The 27,620-nt window shown below is 38.6% G+C and overlaps 1 protein-coding gene across 7 annotated transcripts in view; it reads right to left on the bottom strand.

Annotated features, from left to right (window-relative positions):
• DDHD1 (DDHD domain containing 1) overlaps window positions 1–27,620 on the bottom strand; it is a 90,979-nt gene that overhangs the window by 62,387 nt on the left and 972 nt on the right. The window lies entirely within an intron of this gene.

Raw genomic sequence — 27,620 nt, 5'->3', positions numbered from 1 at the left:
ACAATTTTTTATTACAGCACTGTTTATAATAGCAAAAAACTGCAAACATCCTAAATGTCCAAAGAGGAAAACAAACTGTGGTAAATTCATGCAGTGGAATATTATTATATACAGAGAAAACAAGTAGCTGGAGTTACATGTGTCAGCATGGATAAATCTCAAAATCCTAAGCTGAACCAGAAAGCAAACTGCAGAGGCACAGAATGGCAACAGAATGGCACTATAAAGTTACTAAAACAGACCAAAAACTGTCGATGTGAATACTAATCTAATAATCTAAAAAACATATGGGAATAAACAGCAAATCTAAGAGAGTGATTACTTTTGGACTGAAGAAAAGGGAACGGGAGAAGTTGCAGAGGAGATTTTGATTATATCTGTAATGCTTAAAAAGCTAAACAAGGGGGAGTACTGACTGGTGGTTATATAATCTAGACTTTTGTATATACTTGAGATAATTCATAATAAAAATCAAGATTAAAAGTAACAAACTGACTTTCTCAAATGTGGGTGATAAGAAAAACATTATGCATGAAAATAATAATGTTTAATTGGTAAATGGAATGAAAGGTAGTAAATTAGGAACTAGATAACAAAATGCTACCTTCCATTCTAATACCTGACGACTTGCTCATTCACTAGACAGGAACTATAATCTGGAGGAATACTGTAGGACAAAGGTAACTAAACAGTCATTATCCTAATCATCATTTAGCTTAGCTACAAATGTTATAATTGCAAAATTTCATTAGTTCCTAGCAATCATAAAAAATTCTATCTTATGAAAGAAATACCTATACCTCAAAACATACCAGGGATCCCATCTGAAAGTAACAATTACACTAAAAATACTAAATTATATTTAGGCAAAAGCTACTGTTAATATTTATGACTCACCAATTTAAATCAATTTCATAGGGGTAAGAAACTCTGGGTAATATAATTATACCTTAAATAATTTTTGTTTCTTTTGACTCAAGAAACAAGACCATAAGAGTTTTAAAACCTGCATATATTTATTTCTTCACTAGTGTAACTGTAAAGCTGAATAAGTGGTTTACTGTCCTTCTATTAGTCTGCTAGAGCTACCATAACAAAATACCACATTATTATTATTATTTTTTAAAGATAGTACTTATTACTGCCTTTGGGAAATACATTGGCTTTTTTTAAATGTTATTTTATTTATTTGTTTGTTTATTTATTTATTTTTGGCCACACTGGGTCTTTATTGCTGCACGTGGGCTTTCTCTAGTTGCACTGAGTGGGAGCTACTCTTCGTTGTGGTGCACGGGCTTCTCGTTGTGGTGGCTTCTCTTGCTGCAGAGCAGGGCTCTAGGCACGCAGGCTTCAGTAGTTGTGGCATGTGGGCTCAGCATCTGTGGCTCACGGGCCCTAGAGCGCAGGCTCAGTAGTTGTGGCGCATGGGCTTAGTTGCTCCACAGCATGTGGGATCTTCCCGGACCAGTGATAGAACCTGTGCCCCCTGCATTGGCAGGCGGATTCTTAACCACTGCGCCACCAGGGAAGTCCCACAAAATGCCACATCCTTGGTAGTTAAAATAAAAGAAACTTATTTTCTTGCAGTTCTGGAGGGTAGAAGTCCAAGATCAAAATGTCAGCAGGTTTTGTTTCTTCTGAGGCCTCTCTCCTTGGCTTGCAGATGGCCACCTTCTTACTATGGCCTCACATGGTCTTTACTCTGTGCATGTGTATCCCTGTTGTCTTTTTGTGTGTCCAAATTTCCTCCTCTTATGTGGACAGCAGTCAGATTAGATTGGGGCCAACCCTAATGGCATTTAACTTAATCATCTCTTTAAAGGTCCTACCTAGAAATACGATCACATTCTGCGGTGATGGCAGTGAGGACTTTAACATATAAGTTTGTGGGGGGACACAATTCAGCCCATAACAGTCCTCAAAAGTTTTTACTACATGATCCTTCCAGGAATTCACATTACATTTTCATCCTTTTCTCATACTTTCATTCACAGAAGGCAGTTTTTAGATGTTGTTAGCAATCTCTCCATTTCAAAATGGAGAATAGGCTTTAACTCATATACCTTTTTGCCCTTAGCCTTCCAAGGTTAATATTCTGAAGGATCGAAGATCTAAGTAATGCAGAATTTTACATGCTTAAGGTACATATTCTCTCTAGGTACTTGAATGTTTGATATAATTTGCATAGATATGGGAGAGAAACCTGTGCCAAAAATGGAATATATAACATTAAAACAGACTTTTGAATTTTTAATGTTAATTTTAGCTTATTGGAGATAATCAATTCAATACTGACTATGGCCATTCTATCAGATTATTAAAATCAAAAGAATAAGAATTAACATAGTTGGAGCTTTTAGAATCAGCAAAGTGTCATTTAAACCTATCTTTTCCTTATCTTCTCTTTCTATACCCTACATATTTTCCAGTTTTAATGTGTGATTCTCAAACTTGGCCAATTATCAGAATTACCTGTGGAATTAAATTAAAAGATGAAGTTTTCATATTTCCTGCTACACACTTAATAAATCAGTCTCTGGAGATAAGGTCTAGAAATATGTATTTTTTAAAAAGTCCTCGAGGTTATTATTGTAAAGCAAAATGTTCAGACTGATCACTAGTTCCAACCAGTTTAGATTAGTATCTCCAAAAATATTTTAAGCATATTTTCATACATATGTACTTGTTTATAAATCATGCATATGCATTACTGTTCTAAAATGTTTTATACATTACAAAACATACAAAAAGAGAAAACTTAAAAGATGAAACAGAAAGTAAGTATGTATTCAAACATTTTTGTTCTAACACACAATATAGAGTTTGCATACCCCATTTTAGAAACCACCAGTTTAAATTATGAGGATTTTTGCATTTTTAATTGCAGCACTGTTTTCTTCTGAGCTCCAGGCCTATTTATCCAAATGCCTAGTGAATGTTTCTACCTGGGTGTACAATAGGCACCTTAAATGCAATGTCAAAATAAACTGTTATTTAACTTCCCTCTGGCACCCCAAGATGGACCTGGGTGGGAAACCTGTTCTTCCACAACCCACCCAAGTTAAAAACATTAGCGATAACCTGGACCACCCTTCCTTTTACTCATATTGCACTGATAGCGTACATTCTACTTTCTTAATATTTTCCTCTACCCCTTCAATAACCATTCAAAGAGTGATGCCCTAAGACCAGGGGTCCCCAACCGCACCAGTCTGTTAGGAACCGGGCCGCACAGCAGGAGGTGAGTGGCAGGCAAGTGAGCGCAGCTTCATCTGCCGCTCCCCATCACTCACCTCACCGCCTGAACCATCCCCCCTGCATCGCTCACATTACCATCTGAACCACTGATCTCATTACCGCCTGAACCATTCCCTCCCCACCCTTCCACGAAATCGGTCCCTGGTGCCAAAAAGGTTGGGGATGGTTGCCCTAGACCCTCACGGTTTCTCACTTGCAGTACTGCAGTAACTCCTTAACTAGTCTCCCTGATTATGATATATCACTTTTCTGGCTCTCCACTTATTTTTTTTTTTTTACATTTTTAAATTAATTACCTTTTATTGAAGTATAGTTGACTTAAAATGTGTTAGTTTCAGGTGTACAGCAAAGTGATTTACACATACATATATTCATTTTCAGATTCTTTTACCATATAGGTTATTACATAATATTGAGTATAGTTCCCTGTGCTATACACAGTAGGTCCTTGTTTATCTCTTTTATATGTAGTAATGTGTCTATGTTACTCCCAAATTCCTAATTTATCCCTTCCCCCCACCTGGCTCTCCACTTATCTTCCACATGGCTGTCAGAATGATAATTTTAAAATGCAAAACTGGTCAAGTAATTACTCCATTTTATACCTTCCAATGTTTCATTTTCATAGGATAAAAGTTTCAGTATGAAATGGCCTGTCCTGATCTAGTCTCTATCTATCTACCCAGTTTCCCTCTTCCACTCTTTCCTACCTTATTTCCAATGCTCCTCCCAAAGAAAGCCTGTGTCCTCTGCATGCATTATCTTCCTTCATAACTCCAGGCCTTTAAACATGCTATTTCCTCTGCCAATAACACCCTTCTTTAAGATCCAAATCAAGCATACATTTCTCTGGAAAGCTTTTTATAAACTTGAGGTAGAGGTGATCACTCCCTTCTTTTATCTAGTAGACATTAGATGAGTATTGTGGAATGAAACAAAATGTGACCTGCTGATTTAAAAAAAAAAAGTACTGAAAGAAAACAATTCATATTATAAAAGAGTAGCACAAAATTTAGGAAGCTGGCAAACAAATGTCAGACTGTCAAAACAGTTTCTCTTCAGGCAGGTTAACTAGCCATAAGTGAAATGTGATCATCAGAATTTAAGCTCTATGTTGGGTCAAAATCAAAAGAAAAACTAAAGCTGAGGAAAACATTTGAGAAGTTCCTAAGACTAAAGTCACAAGAAACTTATATGAGGAACATATTCAGAAAATCATCAAATAGAAGGAATAAGTAGCAGTAAAAACGGGCAAGTTACTCTTACATAGGTTACAAAATACTCCAGGATATTAGGTATTGTTGGCATATAATCTTCACATCTGACTTCACATGGCATAAGCTGTGACATCATGGATGCTGTGATACAGCAGAAAGGAACTGGTTAAGGACTCAGAAGGCCTGGGCTCTAATTCCAGTTCCATCCTTAACTTCTCTGAGCCTCAGTTTATTATCTGTAACATAAGGATATTCTATCTCACTGCAGAGTTATAATAGTGATTAATAAAATAACTTATATGAAAGCATTCTGTAAACCATAAAATCCCATTCCAAATTATGGCATTATTGTCTACACACTATATCTAAAACCACATGCAGCAGTTAAATCTGACTATATCAAGACTAGCTTTCTAGAATCCTCAGCCATTTGATTTACCTAGCCTCCTTTTCCCCCATCATCTCTTCCAAAATGAAAACCTCACACTATGACAACCAGAAAAGCAGGCTCAGAAAACCAAAAACTAGGGACTTCCCTAGTGGCACAGTGGTTAAGAATCCGCCTGCCAATGCAGGGGACACGGGTTCGAGCCCTGGTCTGGGAAGATCTCACATGCTGCAGAGCAACTAAGCCCGTGGGCCACAACTACTGAGCCCGCGTGCCACAACTACTGAAGCCCGTGCACCTAGAGCCATGCTCCACAACAAGAGAAGCTACCGCAGTGAGAAGCCCGCATACTGCAACGAAGAGTAGCCCCTGCTCGCCACAACTAGAGAAAGCCCGCAGCAATGAAGACCCAACACAGCCAAAAAATAAATAAATTTTTATATATATATATATATATATATATATATATATATATATATATACATACACACATAAAAAAGAAAACCAAAAACTAAGTATAAGCTAAGACTTGCAGATGGGATCACAGACACACGTGACTGGCAGCTTAATCCAGTGCTCCAATTTACTTCCTGGTGATATCAATAAAAGGTGCGTCCTTTGAATGTGAAAACAGATCCTCAAGAGTCTGTTTTTACATTGAGTTAGAAGAAATAAGATGGTAAAAGAAAGGTGGAGACTAGGAAGCATGAGAAATTAAATGCAGCAACTGGTCTGTTAGGCTACAGGTGGTATGCCAGCAAAAAGAGGCAACAGCAAAGAGTTCTGATGTACAAATCACTTCTATTCTACAGCCCTATATAAAAACAGCTGCAGAAGACGTCTCAATTCTAGTCTGTGTGGCAAACAGCCACTTGATCCATATTAGCTTACTAAAGGTATTATCTTTGTCTATTCCAACATTCCTGGGAAGGAAGGCATGCAGGATATGAGAGTAGTAGGTTGTGCCTAATAAAGGGAGAAATAAAGAAAGATCAAGAAGTGAGAGACTAAATCAGTTTGCTAAACTGGAAGGACAGACTTCTAGCCAAAAGTAGACTACTACTTCCAGCAACACATACTGGATTTACTATCCTACCTTAACTAGAAAATCAGACAGAACACACGGAACAGTGAGCTTTCAGATATTGCACAATAGGCAGGGGAGGACAGTGATCATGAGAGAACTCCTACAACTGCCCAAGCTTTGTGCCTGGAGTTTCCAGCCTACAGCACAGGAAGAGGTAACCCACACAGAGTCCAGTGGTCTTGCTCAGTAGTGAAATGGCTCACAGTTCAGGGAGGTCAAGATAGCTAGAATGTGTGAGGCAAAATATTGGAAAGTGGAGGGCTTTCCAGAAAGAAAGTGCTGGAATTCTCTAGAGGAGTTCCCTTGAGTCTTTGGTCAAATACTCCCCTCTGCACGCATGGGAGGAAACTACCTGAGGTCAGGGAAAAGGACCACTGGAAAGGGTAGGTGGAACAATCTCCAGAGCTCAGATAGAGCTAGGAACAGTTCAAGTTCTAATCAATCAGAGCAAAAAAGACCTATTCCATGGGGAAATGAGTAACGTTCTCAGAAAGGTACTGCTTCAGTAGCAGGAATAAACTATCCCCAAACTAAAGGCTGCTCTCACCACCCTAATAAAGCTCAAAAGAAAGCCTCGATAGGATCAAACTAATCTGAAGTGACAAATGTGTACTAAAACAAAGTCCAACAATGTTAAAGGAATCCTACAAAATCCAGCACACAATATAAAATTTATAACATCTGGCATGAAAGAAAGAAAGAGAGAGAGAGAGAAAGAAAGAAAGGAAGGAAGAAAGAAAAGAGAAGGGAAGGGAAGAGGTGGGAAGAGAAGAGAAGGGGAGGGAAGGGGAGAGGAGGGGAGGAGGGGGGGGAGGGGAGGGGAAGAGAAGGAAAGAAAGAACAGGTATTCAAAGCAGCAGGAAAATTCAACCCTTAGGCAGGGAGAAAAGTCAATCAACAGCAACAGATTCAGAAACGGCACAGATGGTAAAGTTATCAGACAAAGATGTTAAAACAGTCACACACTCCCTAGATTCCAGGAGGCAGAGGAAAACAAACCTAATGAGGAATAAAGTGGAAGACAAAAAAATACCTAAAACTGAACTTCTAGACATGGAAAATACATCAGAAATGAAAAATATACCAGACTTCCCATGCAGTGGTTAAGAATCCACCTGCCAATGCAGGGGACACAGGTTTGAGCCGTGATCCAGGAAGATCCCACATGCCGCAGAGCAACTAAGCCTGTGCACCACAACAACTGAGCCTGCGCTCTAGAGCCTGCAAGCCACAACTACTGAGGCTGCGTGCCACAACTACTGAAGCCCATGCGCCTAGAGCCCATGCTCCACAAGAGAAGCCACCACAATGAGAAGCCCATGCACCACAATGAAGAGTAGCCCCTGCTCGCCGCACCTAGAGAAAGCCTATGCACAGCAACAAAGACCCAATGCAGGAAAAAAAAAAAAAAAACCACACCAAGACACATCATAATCAAACTGCAGAAAATCGTCAATAAAGTGGGAAAAGGTGGAGTGGGGGAAGCTGCCAGAAAAAGAAAATGACATCTAGAAGAAAGATAAAAGTAGCAGCATACTTCTCAAATACCACACAAGTGAAAGGTAGTGGAGTGACATGTTTAAAGTTCTGAAGGAAAAATGTCAACCTAGGATTCTATATCCAGCAAAATTATCTTTCAAAAATGAGGGAGAAATAAAGACTTTTTAGATAAAAGCTAAAAGAATTTATCACCAGCAGATTCACAGTATGAGAAACCCAAAAAAAAGTTCTTTAAGCAGAAGAACTAGATGAAAATTTGAAGCTACATAAAGGAATGAAAAATAATAGAAATGATAATTTTGGTAAATATAAGACTTTTCCTTTCGTTTAAAGAAATCTCTTTTAAAAATTGCTTAAAGCAAAAATATTTTATAACATATGTAATAGTAAAATGTATAAAACAATAGCAAAAAGGCTATGAGGGAATAAATGGAAGAACAATAATATGGTTTTTCTTGTACTCTACATGAAATGAAATATAACTTTTGAAGTTAGACTGTGACAAATTAAAGATGTTCAGTGTAAATCCTAGAGCAACCACATATACAAAGAAGTACAACTGAATTTCAGCCTTTGTTTGGGATGTAGAAAGCTGAAAGACTGTTGCTCCTACCCTGAAAACAAAAAAAAAACCACATTTAATTTGTAAAATTATGTCTTCTTACACCCTTCAGAGACCTAAGGACACAGGGCAACTAACTAATACAATATGCAAGGGAAAATAGGGAGAAACAAAATGTGAGCACTTACTTACTTACACCAGATGCCATACAAGCCAGTAAAAAAATTTCAGCTAAAATTTTTAACAAATTGCAAAAGTTCAAGTGTGGGTTACATCAGGAAAACAGAACCCCTGGAAGACACAAAAGGAAACTGTATCTGAAGGGACACAAAGGGAAACTGCACCCTTTGCACCCACCCCTTTCTCCAAAAATTTCATGAGGAGCTCATTAAGAAAGACTGGGGGAGGGGTGAGAAACCTGAAAAAGTATCCTTTCATGGTGCAAGCCTAGGGGAGAGGGATACCAGTAGCTGTGGGAAAGATATGAAGCCTTGCCTGGAGCCTTCCTCTCTCACCTATAGAGCAAAAATGTTAAGCTGCTGCTAGAAGGGCAGCAAATTCTGTTGTGTTTAGGGTACAGATGAAGACTCATATCAGTTGGGAAAAGGCAACAGAAACGAACAAACAAAACAAAAACAAAACAAAAAACAAACTACCCCTGGTGTAGGGGCAGGATGCTGTCCTGGGTCTAGACCCTACAGCTGGGGCAGGGGTAAAACCACTGAGAAGACCTCACTCTTAAGACTCAAACATATTGCCCCTAAGAATGAAAATGCATCAGAACAACAGAGAATGGCCCTTTCTCCACTCCCACCATTATCACCAATACAGCAAACATTCAATCTACTCCTGGGGAAGGGTAAGCGCATGGAAAAAAACCCTTTGGTAAACCAGCCACCAATCTAAACACAAGGTAAAGAAGGCAATTTTATGCCTGTAGTGCATTGATTTTAACTATTGTAGTAATAAGATCCAAACCCAGTTCAATCCCCAATTAGATTGATCAACCTCCCCAGCTAAAGGTCTAACAAAACACCAGGTGTGCCTAATTCTAGGCATAAATACTCTACTGTCCAACACGAAATGTCCAGCTTTCAGCAAATAATTGAGACATACAAAGAAGAGGAAGAGAAAAGAAAAAAAGCAGACCATCAACAGACAAAACAATCAACAGAACTAGACCAGAGATGTCCCAGATGTTGGAAATATTAGAGAATTTAAAATAACTATGATTAATATGCTAAAGGCTCTAGTGGAAAAGGTGGGCAACATGCATGATCAAATGGATAATTTCAGCAGAGATGGAAACTACAAAAATAAAAAATGTTAGAAATTAAAAAACACAGTGAGAGATAAAGAATACTTTTGATGGGTTCATCAGTAGACTCAACACAGCACAGGAAAAGAATCAGTTAACTTAAAGTAAATCAAAAGAAGTTACCCAAACTGAAACACACACACACACACACACACACACACACACACACACAGAGTGGTGGAAAAATTAAAAAACAGGATAGAGCATCCAGGAGCTGGGGAGCAGTATCATAAGATCTAATATATGTGAAATTAGGACACAAATAGCTCAGAAAACACAAACCAGGATAACTATGAAAAAGGTATCCCCAGAAGTTAATAATGAAGATAAAAAAGAATCATAACTCAATCCAAAGGAAGGCAGCAAAAGAGGAGAAAAAGGAACAAAGATAAATGGGACAAACAGAAAACTAGGAAGATGGTAAATTTACACTCAAATGTGGCATTAATCACATTCAATACAAAAGGCCTAAAACACCAAATAAAAGGCAGGGATTGTCAGAATGGATTTTAAAAAGCAACATCCAATAGGTATATTAAGACACTTGCAAATTTAAAAGTAAAAGAACAGGAATAGATATAACATGCAAATACTAATCAAAAGAAAGTTAGGAGAGACAAAGTAAGTATCAAAGTAGACTACACTACAAAAAATAAACCAGAGATAAAAGGACATGCTTCAAAATGATAAAGGCATTATTCCATCAAAAGGATGTAACAATCCTAAATGTGTATGCACCTAATAACAGAGCTTCAAAATACATGAAACAAAGTAGTTCCCAAAACTGGGATGTATGTAATGGGATTGTATGTAACTGGGATGTATGTAATGATTGTAAAAATGATCAAAGAACTCAGAAGAAGAATGGATGAACAGAGGAAGAAGTTAAAAATTTTTAACAAAGATTTAGAAAATACAAAGAAGAGCCAAACAGAGATGAAAAATACAATAACTGAAAAGAAAAATACACCAGACGGAATCAGCAGTAGATTAAATGATACAGGGGAAAGGATTAGCGAGCTGGAAGACAGAGTAGTGGAAATCACTGATGCTAAACAGAAAAAATGAGAAGAAATAAACACAGTTTAAGAGACATGTGGGACAACATCAAGTGTACTGACATTTGCATTATAGAAGTCCCAGAAGGAGAAGAGACAGAGAAAGGGGCAGAGAACATATTTGAAGACATAATAGTTGAAAACCTTCCTAACCTGGAAAGCAAACAGATCCAAGACTAGGAGACACAGAAAGTCCCAAACAGGATCAAACCAAAGATGACCACACCAAAATACGTTGTAATTAAAATGCCAAAAATTAAAGATAAAAAGAGAATATTAAAAGCAGCAAGAGAAAAGCAATAAGTTATGTACAAGGGAACTCTCATAAGGCCATCAACTGATTTCCCAGAAGAAATTCTGCAGGCCATAAGGGAGTACATAGAGTTATGAAAAGCAAAAGCCTACAACAAAGAATACTCTACCCAGGAAGACTTTCATTCAAATTTGGAGATATCAAAAATATAATAGACAAGCAAAAGCTAAAAGAGTTCAACACGACCAAACCAGCTTTGCAAAAAATGTTAAAGGGACTTCTCTAGCTGAAAAAGAAAAGGCCACAAATAGAAACATGAAAATTATGAATGGAAAAAGCTCATCTATGAAGGCAAATATAAAGTTAGTAAACCAATCAAATTCAAAGTTAGCAGGAAGATTACAAGACAAAGGTAGTAAAACACCTATACTCACAATTAGCAGTTAAGGGGTACACAAAACAAATAGATGAAAATATGTCAAAAACAGTAACTGTGAGGGGAGGGGAGTAAAAATGGAGGGTTGTTAAATTGCATTTGAAATCGAGAGATCAGCAACTTAAAATAATCACACACACACACACACACACATTCTCTCTCTCTATATAGCTATATAGAAACCTCATGGTAATCACAAACCAAAAATCTATAATACATACACATACAAAAAAGGGAAACAAATACAAACATAACGATAAAGATAGTCACCGAATCACAAGAGAACAAAAGAAGGAACAACAACAAAAAAAAGAACTACAAAAACAGCCCCAAAACAATTAACAAAACAGCAGTAAGTACATACCTTTAATAATTATTTTAAATCTAAATGAACTAAATGTTCCAAACAAAAGACATAAAGTGGCTGAATGGATTCCATATATATGTTACCTATAAGTGACTTGCTTCAGATCTAAAGACACACACAGACTGAAAGTGAGGGGATGAAAAAAGGTATTCTATGCAAATAGAAATCAAAAGAAAGCTGGGACAGCAATACTTACACCAGAAAAAATAGACTTTAAAACAAAGACTTTTACAAGAGACAAAGGACATTACATAATGGTCAAAGGATCAAGTCAACAAGAAGATTTAGCAATTGTAAATATATATGCATCCAATCAAAACAGTATGGTACTGGCACAAAAACAGAAATACAGATCAACGGAACAGGATAGAAAGCCCAGAGATAAACCCATGCACCCACGGTCTCCCAATCTATGACAAAGGCGGCAAGAATATACAATGCAGAAAAGATAGTCTCTTCAATAAGTGGTGCTGGGAAAACTGGACAGCTACATGTAAAAGATTAAATTAGAACATTCTCTAACACCATACACAAAAATAAACTCAAAATGGATTAAAGACCTAAATGTAAGACTGGATTCCTCTTAAGCTCTTAGAGGAAAACATAGGCAGAACACTCTCTGACATAAATGGCAGCAATATCTTCTTTGATCCACCTGCTAGAGTAATGAAAATAAAAATAAACAAATGGAACCTAATTAAAGTTTCTGCACAGCAAAGGAAACAATAAACAAAAAGACAACACACAGAATGGGAGAAAATGTTTGCAAATGAAGCGACTGACAAACAATCTCCAAAATATACAAACAGCTCATGCAGCTCTGTATCAAAAAAACAAAAAATCCAATCAAAAAATGGGCAGAAGATCCAAATAGACATTTTTCAAAAGAAGACATACAGATAACCAAGAGGCACATGAACAGATGCTCAACATCACTAATGATTAGAGAAATGCAAACAAAACTACAATGAGGTATCACCTCACACTGGTCAGAATGGCCATCATCAAAACAATCTTCAAACAATAAATGCTGGAGACGGTGTGGATTAGAGGGAACCCTCCTACACTGTTGGTGAGAATATAAATTGGTACAGCCACTATGGAGAACATTATGGAGATTACCTAAAAAAAAAAAAAAAAAGAGCTACCATATGATCCAGCAATTTCACTCCTGGGCATATATCTGGAGAGAACCATAATATTTTTTTAACATCTTTATTACAGTATAATTGCTTTACAATGTTGTGTTAGTTTCTGATGTATAACAAAGTGAATCAGCTATATGGATACATATAACCCCATATCCCCTCCCTCTTGCGTCTCCCTATCCCACCCCTCTAGGTGGTCACAAAGCACACAGCTGATCTCCCTGTGCTATGCAGCTGTTTCCCACTAGCTATCTATTTTACATTTGGCAGTGTATGTATGTCAGTGCTACTCTCTCACTTCGTCCCAGCTTACCCTTCCCCCTCCCTGTGTCCTCAAGTCCATTCTCTACACCTGTGTCTTTATCTCTGTCCTGTCCCTAGGTTCGCCAGAACCATTTTTCTTTCTTTTTTTTTTAGATTCCATATATATGTGTTCGCATACGGTATTTGTTTTTCTCTTTCTGACTTACTTCACTCAGTGTGACAGACTCTAGGTCTATCCACCTCACTACAAAAAACTCAATTTCGTTTCTTTTTATGGCTGAGTAATATTCCATTGTATAAATGTGCCACATCTTCTTTATCCATTCATCTGTCGATGGACACTTAGGTTGCTTCCATGTCCTGGCTATTGTAAGTGGTGCTGTAATGAACATTGTGATACATGACTCTTTTTGAATTATGGTTTTCTTAGTGTATATGCCTAGTAGTGGGATTGCTGGGTCATTTGTTAGTTCTATTTTTAGTTTTTTAAGGAACCTCCATACTGTTCTCCATAGTGGTTGTATCAATTTACATTCCTACCAACAGTGCAAGAGGGTTCCCTTTTCTCCACACCCTCTTCAGCATTTATTGTTTGTAGATTTTTTGATGATGGCCATTCTGACCAGTGTAAGGTGATACCTCATTGTAGTTTTGATTTGCATTTCTCGAATGATTAGTGATGTTGAACATCTTTTCACATGTTTGTTGGCAATCTGTATATCTTCTTTGGAGAAATGTCTGTTTAGGTCTTCTGCCCATTTTTGGATTGGGTTGTTTTTTTGATATTGAGCTGCATGAGCTGCTTGTATAGTTTGGAGATTAATCCTTTGTCCGATGCTTTGTTTGCAAATATTTTCTCCCATTCTGAGGGCTGTCTTTTCATCTTGTTTTTGGTTTCCTTTGCTGTGCAAAAACTTTTAAATTTCATTAGGTCCCATTCGTTTATTTTTGTTTTTATTTCCATTACTCTAGGAGGTGGGTCAAAAAGGATCTTGCTGTGATTGATGTCATAGAGTGTTCTGCCTATGGAAAACCATAATTTGAAAGGATACACGCACCCCAATGTTTATTGCAGCACTATTTACACTAGCCAGGACATGGAGGTAACCTAAATGTCCATCAATGGAAGAATGGATAAAGAAGATGTGGTACATATATACAACAGAATATTACTCAGCCATAAAAAAGAACAAAATAATGCCATTTGCATTGAAATGGATGGACCTAGAGAGTGTCATACTGAGTGAAGTCACGGAGAAAGACAAATATCATATGGTATCACTTTATATGTGGAATCTAAAAAAATGGTACAAATGAACATATTTACAAAACAGAAACAGACTTAGAAAACAAACTTATGGTTACCAGTGGGGAAAGGTTGAGGCGGAGGGATAAATTAGGAAGTTGGAATTAACATATACACACTACTATACATAAAACAGATAATTAGCAAGGACCTGCTGTATAGCATAGGCAACTCTACTCAATGCTCTGTAATAACCTATATGGGAAAGGAATCTGAAAAATAGATATATGTATAACTAAATCACTTTGCTGTACACCTGAAACCAACACAACATTGTAAATCACCTATACTCCAATACAGGGACTGCCCTGGTGGTCCGTGGTTAAGACTCCACGCTTTCACTGCAGAGGGAACGGGTTCGACCCCTGGTCAGGGAACTAAGATCCCACATGCCACACAGTGCAGCCAAACAAATAGACAAAAAAAAAAAAAAAAAAAAAAAAGAAAGAAAGAAAACCAAGAAACTATACTCTAATATAAAATAAAAATTTAAAAAATAATCACCAAAAAAAAGCCTTGAAAATTAGATCAGGTGAATTGAGACTTATAAAGGTCTCCATAAAACAGAAACAAACAAAAAATTGCACTTCCAAACGCCTTCCATTAGGTCACCATCACTCTGATACCAAAACCAGACAAAGATATCACACAAAAAAAGAAAATAACAGGCCAGCATCACTGATGAACATAGAAAAATTCTTAACAAAATATTAACAAACTGAATTGAACAATACATGACTAAGTGGAATTTCCCCAGGAATGCAAGGATGGTTCAACACTGGCAAATCAATCAATATGATATACCACATTAACAAACTGAAGAATAAAAACCATATGATCATCTCAATAGATGCAGAAAACGTTTCTGACAAAATTCAACACTTATTTACAATAAAAATGCTCCAGAAAGTGGGTACAGAGGTAACATACCTAAACATAGTAAAGGCCATATATGACAAGCCCCTAGCTAATGTCATACTCAATGGTGAAAAACTGAAAGCACTTCCTCTAAGATCAGGAAGAAGACAAGATGTCCACTCTCATCACTTTTATTCAACATAGTATTGGAAATCCTAGCCACAGCAATTAGACAAGAAAAAGAAATAAAAGGAATCCACATTGGAAAGGAAGAAGTAAAACTGTCACTGTTTGCATATGACATACTACACACAGAAAATCCTAGAGATGCCATCAGAAAACTACTAGAGCTCATCAATGAATTTGGTAAAGTTGCAAGATACAAAATTAATACACAGAAATCTGCTGCATTTCTATATACTAACAATGAAAGATCAGAAGAGAAGTTAAAGAGACAATTCCATTTACCATTGTATCAACAAGAAAAAAATACCTAGGAATAAACCTATCTAAGGAGGTAAAAGACCTGTACTCCAAAAACCATAAGACGGTGATGAAAGAAAAAGATGATGACACAAACAGATGGAAAGATATACCATGTTCTTAGATTGGAAGAGTCAATATTGTCAAAATGACTATACTATCCAAGGCAATCTACAGATTCAATGCAATCACCTATCCAAATACCAAAGGCATTTTTCACAGAACTAGAACAAATAATTTAAAAATGTGTATGCGGGCTTCCCTGGTGGCGCAGTGGTTGAGAGTCCACCTGCCGATGCAGGGGACACAGGTTCGTGCCCTGGTCCGGGAAGATCCCACATGCCGTGGAGTGGCTGGGCCCATGAGCCATGGCCATTGAGCCTGTACATCTGGAGCCTATGCTCCGCAACGGGAGAGGCCACAACAGTGAGAGGCCCGCGTACTGCAAAAAAAAAAAAAAAAAATTTGTATGGAAACACAACAGACCCCAAATAGCTGAAAGAAGAACAGAGCTGGAGGAATCATGCTCCCTGACTTCAGGCTATAGTACAAAGCTATGGTCATCAAAACAGTATGTTACTGGCACAAAAACCAACACATATATCAATGGAACAGAAAAGAATGCCCAGATGTAAGCCCATGCACACATGGTCAATTAATCTACAACAAAGGAGGCAAGACTATCCAATGGGGAAAAGAGAGTCTCTCCAATAAGTGGTGCTGGGAAAAATGGAAAGCTACGTGTAAAAGAATGAAATCAGGATGTTTTCTCACATCATGTACAAATAAACTCAAAATGGATTAAAGACCTAAGTGTAAGACCTGAAACCATAAAACTCCTAGAAGAGAACATAGGGAGAACACTCTGACATAAACTGTAGCAATATTTTTTTAGATCTGTCTCCTAAGACAAAAATAAACAAATGAGAGCTAATCAAATTTAAACGCTTTTGCACAGGAAAGAAAGCCATCAACAAATGAAAAATGGCCTACTGAACAGGAGAAAATACTTGTAAACGATATGCTCAATAAAGGGTTAATATCCAAAATATATAAACAGCTCATACAACTCAATGTCAAAAAAAAAAAGACCCAATTAAAAAATGGGCATAAGATCTCAACAGGCATTTTTCTGCACAAGACACAGAGATGGCCAACAGGCACATGAAAAGATGCTCAACACTGCTAATCAACAGGGAAATGCAAATCAAAACCAATGAGATAGCACCTCATGCCTGTCAGAGTGGCAATCATCAAAAAGATCATAAATAGGGGCTTCCCTGGTGGCACAGTGGTTGAGAGTCCGCCTGCCGATGCAGGGGACACGGGTTCATGCCCCGGTCCGGGAAGATCCCACATGCCGCGGAGCAGCTGGGGCCATGAGCCATGGCCGCTGAGCCTGCGCGTCTGGAGCCTGTGCTCCGCAACGGGAGAGGCCACAACAGTGAGAGGCCCGCGTACCGCAAAAAACAAAACAAAACAAAAAGATCATAAATAACAAACTTTACTGCAAATGTGAGAAAAGGAAGCCATTTTGTGGGAATGTAAATTGTTGCAGCCATTGTGGAAAACAGTATGGAGGTTCCTAAAAAACTAAAAATAGAACTACCATATGATCCAGCAACTCCCCTCCTGGGTATATAGCCAAAGGAAATAAAACCACTAATTTGAAAAGTACATGCACCCCAATGTTCACAGCAGCATTATTTACAGTAGCCAAGACACACACAGAAGCAACCTAAATGTCCATCAACAGATGAATGGATAAAGAAGATGTAGTAATAACATGCACACACATATACATGATGGAATACTACTCAGCCATAAAAAACAATGAAGTGTTGCCATTTGCAACAACATCGATGGCCCTTGAGAGTATTATGTTTATTGAAGTAAGTCAGACAGAGAAAGGTAAATACTGTTATCACTTACATGTGGAATCTAAAAATCAAACATATATAACGAAACAGAAACAGATTCCCAGATATAGAGAGCAAACTAGTGGTTACCAGTGGGGAGAGGGCAGTGGGAAGGGGCAAGATAGGGGTAGGGGATTAAGATGTACAAACTACTACTTATAAAATAAATAAGGTACAGGGATATATTGTACAGTGCAAGGAATATAGCCATTATTTTATAGTACCTTTAAATGGAGTATAATCTAGAGAAATGTTGAATCACTATGTTGTATACCTGAAACTAACATAATATTGTAAATCAACTACACCTCAATAAAAATAAATTTTTTTAAACCCACAGAAGACATGAAACAAAAACCAATATAACTAAAATGAATAAATAAATCGACAATTACAGGTGGGGACTTCATCCTCTGTCTCAATAATTTATAGAATGAGTAGATAGAAAAATCAGTGAGGACACAGAAGTTTTAAATTGGAAGGACAGCAAAAATAAGTAGGTAAAAGAAAAACAGATGAAATAAAAATAAAATGTGGGTTGAAGGCTACTTCCTCTAGAACCCTTTCAAATGCAACTTTGGATTGGCTGAACTGGTAATTTTCTGAGTGTATGTGAAGACAACTCTAATTTCCAAGGATGAGATCTGAGAATCTACATTTTTAACAATTCTCCCAGTGACTGTTAGGCTCCATGAAATCTGCAAACTACTAGTCTAAGACAGGATGCCATTCCACCGGCAAGGGAATCCAGCAGAGGTGATTCAGAGGCTGAAGAGTATTCCTCTGTCCTTCGATCACCTGGAAAGGTATTCATATTGTTCAACCTCAGAGTCTACAGAAGGAATTAAGGTTTCTGCAGTGTGATACTTCATTGTGATTCCCTGAACTCTCAGGGGTGATAAAGCTGGTTTAAGATGAGCACATAGATGTATACATAGAGGGGGGTGGGGGGCTGGGAGGAGTGGGAGGGGGAGGAATATGTGTGTATGTACGTGTCATGTGCGTATACGGTCATCAAATTTAGGCTAAAGTAATTTTGGTAGAACCATAGCCTCCTACTCTTGTTTTTCAAAAATACAACAGGTCAACCACACACTTTTTAATTTCCAGAAGCTAGACTTGGCTTCTAGTTCAAGAGCCAGTATACCAGCCTGACTTAAATACAACAGTTAACACGTATTAGAACCAGGTTCTGTGCTAGGCGCTCTACATGTGTATTTCAACAGAATCTTCAAATATCCCTGTGAAGCAGGAATTATTATCCCCATTTACAAAGAAGCTGGGCCACACAGCAATTATAACTTGCCCAAAGTCATACAGTTATGGTAAATCAAAGATTCATACTAAGGGAATTTGACAACCAAGATCTTTTCTCTGAGCCCACTTGGCTTTTACTGTTAATGCTGGATAAGGAATGGCCACTTCAGACCCCTGGAGTAAGGGCAGATTCATATTTGAAGCTAGACCTTGTACTAGGTGCCAGAATCTAGCTGCCATCCCTACCACTGCTGGTTCAACTGCAGGTCAATTAAGAGAAATTCCTCAAAGTTTTCAAGCTGAGGTCTGCACTGTAAGGAATTATGGGCCACTTCTTTTATGTCAATGTGGCAGAAAATCCAGAACACTACTAGCTCTGCCTTGACTGAAAACTGAGCCGTCTTTAAGAAAGCTGTAAAGTTCTCTAGTGTATCAAAAATCCTGATAGCTGGTAGATGCTTTACATGAGCTTTTGGGGTGGACTCAGCACTCCCTACATCTGGTGATAAGATCTGCATACTAAAAAATAGTAGATGCTTAAGAATTTAGAATGCTTTTATGGGAAAGAATTCTTCCTTTTCCACAGTCAGTAGCTTTCTAAGAGAATGACTGGTGCACTTCTCTGGGGTCCAAGCCAGGAAGACTTAAGATAGTACAGCTCTTTCAGGGGTCTGAAAGACTAGGCAAAAATCAGTCACAGTTTCTCACAAAAGAAGGCAACAGTTATAGAAGTTCTAGGGCTGTACCTCAGAGTTGATTATCAAGATAGGAGGCCAAGAAATTGCTACGTCAGGAAAGAGACTACAAACTGGAACAGGAGAGTTGAAAGCCAAGAATGTCAAGTGAGTTGTAAATTTGAAAGGATAGAAGAGGCAGGAAAATGAAATAAAAACAGCTGTTATATATGACTTACTATTTGTCACGGATGTTTCAAGATCTTCAAATATTTTAACTTATTACAACAATTCTGAAAGGTAGGTACTCTTTTTTTTTTTTTTTGCAGTACGCGGGCCTCTCACTGTTGTGGCCTCTCCTGTTGCGGAGCACAGGCTCCGGACGCGCAGGCTCAGCGGCCATGGCTCACGGGCCCAGCCGCTCTGCGGCATGTGGGATCTTCCCGGACCGGGGCACAAACCCATGTCCCCTGCATCGGCAGGCGGACTCTCAACCACTGCGCCACCACGGAAGCCCAAAAAAGGTAGGTACTCTTATCTACATTTTACAGAAGAAGAAACATGGAGCATTTAAGTTGCCCAAAGTGACACAGACAGTACATAGAAAAGCTGCGATTTGGACCTAGTTTGCCTCCGTGGTTATTTACATTCATAATCACTATACAACACTGCCTCTCTAGAAAAACTGGTATGAACTGAAACAGAGGTGGCAGAGATGAAACTGATGAGCTGAGGTAGGATAAGAGTTGATCTGAAAACAAATGCTGTGAATCAGGTCCACCCTTTATGTTGTGATCTACCATACACTTTGATGGGTTCTAGGTCTGTCCATAAAAGACAGAATCCTGGCAGGCTAGCATAATTCTAAAAAATTCAACACAGTATTCTAGGATTAGGGACATTCACTATGTATAAGAAACAGTTACACCCTTCTCCCCCACCAAAAATGTGTAACAGATAATGTAGTTTACACAAAATAATATGAGGCTAAATAGTAAGCCGGTTAAAGAATAAACTGCAACTATATTCAAAGATATTCTAAAATATAAAGGTCCCAATTTTTTTCTAGTGAAAGGCAAAGAGCAGAACCATGGGTAGGGTGCTAGTCTTAAACAAGAAGAGCATTACATTACATTACAGACACGTACACCTGTCTCATTTAGTGCCAGACATATATACGGGTTCATTTCAGTAGTGGAGAGCCAGCATGGAAGAGGGAATGCCATTGAAAGTGCTTGAGCAGTGTACTGTGCTTTCCTCAGGCTGAGTGGTCCTCGACAGTCTCTTTGAAGTAGACTCTCCTTGCAATATCTTTGGATTCACAGCAAAGATTTCATTTTCCAAACCATAAACAAACGTGGGGGGTACTTAACATTAACATTTATATCAGCTGTTAAAATACAAGTTTTCCTGAAGATCTACGTGGGTGAATCAGGCAGAAACGGGATACCCTGGGCCTACTTATAAGCAATTCTATAGAATGAGAAGCAAATAATGTATTCAGTCGATAAAATATTAACTGAAAGTTGATTATCTGTAGTAAGTAGTAAAATACAAGGTGGGATTGCATTTAACTACGTATATCAAGGCTCAGGAGTAATTCCAACTCTGCTCCTTGTGCTTCACCTACAGTTATTTTTGCAGCTCCTTCCACAGCATGTGATTTAGAGTCTTATGTTTTAGCATAGTTCATCCAGTTCTTTGTCCTATATCATGTGTCCCAAGAACTACCTGCATCGATGTTCAGAATGATGGTTCACTGAGAAGTAGCCAAAGGGAGAATAGTAATATTAGAGAGTTTTCCATTCATATGGTTAAAATTCTACAATAGCAAATAAAAGCTTAACTCTCAACTATTTGGAAAAGCCATCCATTCAGATGGAATTTATATTTCTCAAAGATTCCAGATATCTGAGGTCCTTGGGTACAGAAATATTAACAACATTGTAATTTCCAAAGACTGGCCTTGCCCCCAACAGTCAGTGAAGAGAGTTTATTTGAACACACAAGTGTAATGATTATAAAGATTATGTAGATATAGTTAAATGTAACAAGATATTAGAACAAATATTAATGATTGTATAGTTTATTCTTATTGTATGGTAATCTGGCAAAATTAGAATAACATAGAATTACTTTTATATGATCATATCAATATTTCTACCATTTTCCCTTAGTTCTCTAGCACAGGCGATTTCTATTTTTCACCACTTTGAATTCCACGTGTCCCCTAATCCAGGGATATCAAAAAAGTATCTGTATTACGCTTTTCATCCCATTAATCCACTCTTGTGTCAGTGGTTCAACATCTCTCTTTTTTTTTTTTTTTTTTGGCGGTACGCGAGTCTCTCACTATTGTGGCCTCTCCCGTTGCGAAGCACTTCGGACGCGCAGGCTCAGCGGCCATGGCTCACGGGCCCAGCCACTCTGCGGCATGTGGGATCTTCCCGGACCAGGGCACGAACCCGTGTCCCCTGCATCGGCAGGCGGGCTCTCAACCACTGCACCACCAGGGAGGCCCTCAACATCTTTTATAGGCACAATTTCCCTTCACCAAGGCAAGCTCAAAACAGTAGAATTGTAGGTTAAATATAGTGGCTATAAAAATGTTTTTCCTTGTTTTACTTTTTAACTGAGCTTCTAGGAATGTACTGTGGCAAAAAAAAAGAAGAGACTATATCTATAACCTTCATCAGTGTTGAAGTTCTTCTTGATAAAGTGCACAGTTTAAATTTCATCAGACTCATGAAAAGATAAAGGTCTTGAATCAGACTGCCCAACAATCAGGGATTCTAGGACTGCCTACCTCCCCATCTCTTCTGCCAGGAATCTTCATCTTAGGCTTCCTGTGAACACATGCCATACTTCCCTCTCTCCTTTTTACCCCCCTACTCTCCTCACCCAGTGAGGATAATTCTCAGAGGATTCCATGACCAGCACAGCATAGCCAGCTTTTCCTTGCTCTCTACAGAAAAGAATCAGCCGTAGGGTTTCAGACAGCAAAGATCTTAGCAAAGCAGAAATTACAGGGTGTAATGTGAAGATAAAAGACCCAGGAAATAAAATTTGGAAGAGGGAAGAGTAGAAAAAGTCTTTTTTTACGGCAAAATAGTAAAGGAGGAAACAAGAGCGTGATGACAGATGGAGGAAAGAAAAGCATACTAATTAGTCTGAACATTTATATAAAGTAACTTGCACAACATGCATTATCACATTTGAGCCATACACAAACAAGGTGGATCAATAACTGATATTAAATCAGTTTTTAAACTAATGGTACAATGCAAAGGGAAAGAAAGTCCTGAATGCTTTGGTCAGGTAGTGCCAAGTCCTACCCTCCATACAAGTCACCCATTAGTCATTCATATCTTTGTGCTATTTCAGTAGGTCTCTGAAACAAAGTCTAAAGCAGGCTTGATCTGGAACGGAGCTCTCAGAAGATTTCCGCCAGGGTTCTAAAACCTGAACAGTCAGAATTCCAGTGCAGCCCAAGGCTGCTTTCCAGGCTGAGCTAGTGGGAGATAATGCAGTTAAAAAGAGTAAAAGATAAAAGTCTCCCAAATTTTTTAGAGTCAGGCATCTCTAGTCCCTATAGCTCTGCTTTACTGAAGGCAGAAACTGATCAAGAAAGAGTACCTTCTACCAGCTTGGACTCTATTACTTTCCCCTGATGCCTTGTGCTTCATAAAGGATTATTACTTATTAAGGTTATTAACCCTTGAATGAGAAAGACCTAAGAGATGGTTACAGCTACGCCAAGTTAATAGAAATCATATAATTTGGGTACTTGCAGAAAAAGCCCTAATTTTTCTGCCTTTTTATTGGGATAATACTTTCCAATATTTTATTGGGATAATAATATTTTCTCTTCAACATATCATGAAGACTGATTAATTTCTGAAGTGTTTGAAACTGCAAATGGCTTAGAATTATAATAATGTACATAGGCCTGATAGTACACAAAATGGGGGAAGGGCAGGGGTGAGGGAAGCTGTGGCTTATAGTTAATGACTGCTTCTGGAAACTACACATTCATATAACTATTTGGTCAATTAAATAACTAATTCAGGACTTCTCTGGTGGCGCAGTGGTTAAGAATCTGCCTGCCAATGCAGGGGACACGGCTTCGATCCCTGGTCTGGGAAGATCCCACATGCCGCAAAGCAACTAAGCCCGTGTGCCACAACTACTGATGCCACATGCCATGGCTACTGAAGCCCATGTGACTACAGCCCGTGCTCTGCAACAAGAGAAGCCACTGCAATGAGAAGCCTGCGCACCGCAACGAAGGGCAGTCCCCACTCACCGCAACTAGGGAAAGCTTGCATGCAGCAATGAAGACCCATCACAGCCAAAATAAAAATAAAATAAAGTTAAAAAAATAACTAATTTAGTCAATGAATGGATATTACATATTGCCTAGTGCACACTGCACACATCACTGCTATCAGAATTGCTTTAAAACTATTCTTTTTTTGTTTTGTTTGTTTTTTGTTTTTTTTTTAATTTTTGGCTTCATTGGGTCTTCGTGCTCCATGGCATGTGGGATCTTCCCGGACCAGGGTTTGAACCCGTGTCCCCTGCATTGGCAGGCGGATTCTTAACCACTGCGCCACCAGGGAAGTCCTAAAACTATTCTTAACTCATCAAATATCTCTGTAATGTTCCAAATGCCTTCCCATAGCCTACTACTAAATGCTTCGGCCATTTCTTGTTATTATTCTTGACAAACATTTCACCTGTGATGAGGTAAAGGCCAGTGACACCAAACCTTGGGTACTCAACAGTTTGAATACCCAGTCTTATTAACCTTCATGTGAGTTTCTACAAGTAAGGTATAAAGTTTTCTGAGATCCACACAGATATAGTTAACACCTAGTACTTTGTGTCTACTATTGTTCTAAGCATGTTGTAATTCTCAAAACAAGCCTATAAGGTGGCTACAAGCAGCTTCGTTAAAACACAGGGAGCAGGGAGTTCACTTAGCCATTATCAGCAATGATCAGTTTTTATCTAAAATGTCCACATGCATTGAGAAAACTATCTGAACAGTCAATAAACAAAAATAAGTTTCCTATAATTAAAGTTTTCACATGTAATAATATTGGCTTCCTAGCTATGGTAGACAAAACTTTTGTTCCCCTTCCAATTCATGTACCCCAAATTGGTTCAAATTTTATCTGTCAGTAAGAATTCAAAAGGAAAAGTAAATATAAATTAAATTAACACCTTTCTTTTAGACTAGGCATAGATAGCTAACGTATTGGCTTCAATACCCAGATAAAGTGTACTTAGGTCACAAAAGTCACTAGAATCCTACCACCATTATATGTAGGAACATATTGGACTCTTTTTTAACCTTTCATTACCACTATTTGGAAATTTTCCAGAAAGGTTTAAAAAGAAAAGTAAAAAGGAGGAAGGTGAAAAGCTGCAAAGTTCATAAGAGTCCTTCCATTTGAAGAAAGGCTGAAGAGTCCATACTGGGACTGAACCCTCCTGAGACGGTGTGAAAACTTACATAATACACAAAGACCTGAAGAGCCAACTAGAACAAAGTTACATGGGATTTTTTGAGAAGTAGTAAATTATGGACAAAAAGCACTATTTTCCTTTCAACTCATATGGAGGCCTGGGACACCCACAGGATTGTATCTTGCAGAAAACTATCTAGAAAATGCTAAAATGGAGTCAAAAATAGGTGTTGCTGTTATGCCAGTAAACAAAAATTAATTTATAAGCTATAGTTGGTCTATTGGTGATCTGATTTAGGAAAGAAGATTTGAGAAGACTAAGCTTTTCCTTTCCGGTTAATTTTTGTAGGTCCTAACTGTTCCTCGATTTATGACACTAGCATTCTAATGATATTCTCCAACTGTCCAATTCAACCTTTGTGTTGTCACTAATCATCTAAGTAATAGAGAACCTTCAAGTGTTTGGTTCCCTGATACAGGGTAAAGTCCAAACTCCTTAGCACTGCATGCTACCCTCTTCCTTTTCTAGCTACTCTCCCAAATGCACCATTCACAGGCAGATGCTTCCTTCACAATCACCTCATGTCCCTAATCAAACATGTCTGTCTCTGTGGTGGTCAAATCTCAAACCTAAGCTGTGTGGTTTGACCCCTGCAGGTATAGCCCTAATTTCCTCAAAGTGCTATGAGGTTTAATGCTTCTGTATCCTTGCATATGTTACTCCATCTGGCTGGTATGCCTTTCTCTCCATCTCCCTGGTTCTTCTGTCTGATTAAATTCATCCCTGAAGACTCAGTCTCACATAATCTGAGAAGTTTTTCTGACATCCTCATCCCTAGGTGGGTCAGATGCTCTTTGGACACTGGGCTGTATTCCCCCACTAGACTATGAACTGTTTTACCACTTTCTAGGTGAGTGACCTTGGACAAGTTCATTAATTTCACTGAGTCCGCTTCTTCATATAAAGAACATTAGCATTCACTTGCTGCTATCACTATGAAATAATGAATGTGAAAAAATCACTTTGTAGACAGTCAAGCACGGTGTAAGCATTAACAATCTTATCATAAACCAAAAGAACACACAGTATTCTAGGTGAATATACTTCAGTTGATCTAAAGGTAAGATTCATCTCTTGGTTTCCAGGCCTCTCCAAGGATGCCCTGCATTTTATCCAACTTTATGACTCCAATTAAGTCCTTGTGCTTCTATCTTCAAAGGAAAAAAAAAACCTATCATGATGTCTAGGTCATCTGAAGAAAAGACTTAGTGGGAAGCTCCTCAAGGGTAAGGATTGTCCTTTTTTTTTTCACCTTTCCTATTGCCTTCACAAGAGTACTGTGTGATGTACAAATACTGGTAAAAAGGAAAAAGATGAATGAGTGAGTGAATACAAGCATATCCTGTCCTTAGTGAGCTTATAATCAAAAGGAGTGAATGATGTGACAAGTCCCATATGAATCTGGCCTTGTGAAAGTGGTAACAAATGCCTTCAATGTCATCTTAAAGTGTAGTAAGAAACTGAATTTCCTGCTATGCTTATTTTGTTTGGTGATTTGATACATCTTGTAATTGCTATCTTAGTGACTCATGCTTAACGTGAATGTTTTAACATTATAGAATCGCTTATGCAATTCAATACCTATTTTAAAAAATATTTTCTGCACTAGGCCCTATGAGAATATGAAGACAAAGGTGATGGACTTTGCCCAGAAGATGCTAAACATACAGAAAGGAAGCTAAGTCATCAATACATATAATTAATACAAGGCAGAATGTTGTAAGATGTACGGAAGACATCTGAGCTAGGCCACTGGGACCATAAAAATTATAGCTATGTATCACAAATTACTGGGGGCCAATAGCTTCTGCTATTATAGAATATTATATACATGTATATATATAAAGCATTTGCTACATGCAATGGTGGATATTTCTGACGGCCTTCCTCCTTAACCTAATTACAAACCTAACTGTGTTGTTGTGTAATGAATAAGGACTTACTGTTAACACCTACATCACACGTGCGTACCAAGCACAGTTCCAAGGCCCTTAGGTATATTGCCTCATTTAATCTCCACAACAACCCTATGAAGTAGATACAGTAATCCCTATTTTACAGAGGAGAAAACCAAGGCATAAACCTTGTACCTTTTCAAGGTTAAGAGGCAAAAATGAAAAGATGTAAACAAGGACCTGAGAGAGAAAAACGAGTATTCCACATAGAGAGAGTGAGCGGACTCCACCTGCCACAAATGCTTCGACCAGTGCTTTCCACCTCTCCCAAACGCACCACTGGGAACAACCTATCTCCCTTCCCTTCCCGCCAGGGATTAATTTTCTTTTCCCAAGTCCATAACTGATTCAGATTCTTTTCCCAAGTCCATAACTGATTCAGATTCTCTCAAACGTTCCCAACCCAGAGGGCAGACTGGTATTTAAATCAGGCAGTTCAGGGTAAATGAGACCGAATCAGATCCCGGGGTGGACGAAGCTCAGGTAGGATCACGAAATTAAAGCTTTGGCGCTGGCCATCCGTTCCTGGATCACCTCCAGGGGATGGCAGCAGCACCCGGCTGACCCAGGGGGCGCTACCCCGGCAGTATCCCCCAGGCGGCTGGGGTTTTGCCATCTGCTCGCTTTACCCTTCACCTGCCGGTGCTGCCTGCACGGTCTCCACCCTACTCGAACCAAACGCCAGGCCTCACGCGCCTCGCTCTCCCCGCGGTCAAGTTCCAAAGCCACCCGGGTGCGTGTCGGCCCCCGTAGAGGCAGCCCGTCCCGCTCCCTCCC

The sequence above is a fragment of the Delphinus delphis genome, chromosome 2, assembly GCF_949987515.2.
Source record: "Delphinus delphis chromosome 2, mDelDel1.2, whole genome shotgun sequence".
Taxonomy (NCBI): Eukaryota; Metazoa; Chordata; class Mammalia; order Artiodactyla; family Delphinidae; genus Delphinus; species Delphinus delphis.
Note: the sequence above shows the minus strand (reverse complement) of the source record. Positions and strands in the feature narration are given on the sequence as shown.